General features: G+C 66.9%; 1 long non-coding RNA gene across 1 annotated transcript; it reads right to left on the reverse strand.

Annotated features, from left to right (window-relative positions):
* Positions 1-33: 33 nt before the first annotated feature.
* LOC103923610 lies at positions 34-1087 on the reverse strand. The gene is made up of 3 exons (XR_663939.1): positions 1049-1087; positions 756-817; positions 34-344 (listed from the first exon to the last, which is right to left on the reverse strand). It is a non-coding gene; the product is annotated as an uncharacterized LOC103923610 (long non-coding RNA).

Genomic DNA, 1087 nt, shown 5'->3' on the forward strand with positions numbered 1-1087 from the left:
GGTACTTCTCCCAGTTGGGGGGAGGTGGGCGTGGAGGTGGTGGGCCCTTCTTTTTGGGGACTCCAGGGGGGTCCAGCTTGGCACGGAGAAGGTTCCTCCGGTCGAGGCCCCGGGGGCTGGGGGGCTCCAGGTTGAGGTGGCTCTCGGAGAAGGCTCTGCCCCGCAGTGGGCGGTGCAGGGGGTCCGGGGGGCTCTCGGGGGAGCGGGCCAGGCGGTCACCATCCCATGAGAGGTCGTGCGTGGACGTGGCCCGGTAGCAGGGCGGCCACTCCAGCTCGGTGCTCTCAAAGCAGGGGCGGAAGGGGCCGAGCCTCGGGAAGCCCAGTTGGTAGCGAGAGAGCTCACTGGGGAGAGAAGGGGGCACCCATCCCCGCCAGACAGAGTCACCCCCCGGCAGCTCATGCCCACCCCTGCCTCAGTTTCCCCAGCTGGAGTCACCCAGTCCCACTGACGTGGGAAGCCCGGGCTCTCCCAGTGCCCCCATGCTGGGCACAGCCCCCCAGACATGCCCTCAGCCACCTGGGGATAGGTAAGGAGGGACCCACCCCCCACACGGGCACCTCCTTGCATCTCCAGGCCCTGCTTGCCCAAGGTGGCACACACCCCCACTTCACAGGGCACAGTGCGGCTGTGCCCGGGGCATTAAGGGAGGTGCTTTGTACATCACCAACCAAAATCACAGCAGTCCCCACACCCCACTGGCAGAGGTCCTCACCAAGTGGCATGCACATCCCAGCACCCTGGCACGGGCTCACCTGATGGACTGGCTGGCTTTCCTGGTTATTGCTGACGGTTCCCACTCATCCAGAGGAAATTCCTGCATGGGGGAAGGAGAGGGACCGTGAAAGCGGGGTCAGCATCCCTGTCCCCAGCACGCAAGCTCCCCAGCACCCCCTGACCCATCCCCATCTGGGCGCAGTAGGCATGCAGGGGGTCTGCAGGGCCCCCCGTGGGCACAGTACCCCCCACCCCAATCCAGGGTCATGCTCTGGGGGTGCAGGGTGGTGCAAGTGCTGCTCCCCGGCACAGTCCTGGGGCGCTCACTCACCGGGCTGAAAGCTCTCCGGTGGGGCCAGGCATCGCTCTC

This window comes from Pygoscelis adeliae, unplaced genomic scaffold (assembly GCF_000699105.1).
Source record: "Pygoscelis adeliae isolate BGI_AS28 unplaced genomic scaffold, ASM69910v1 Scaffold339, whole genome shotgun sequence".
Taxonomy (NCBI): Eukaryota; Metazoa; Chordata; class Aves; order Sphenisciformes; family Spheniscidae; genus Pygoscelis; species Pygoscelis adeliae.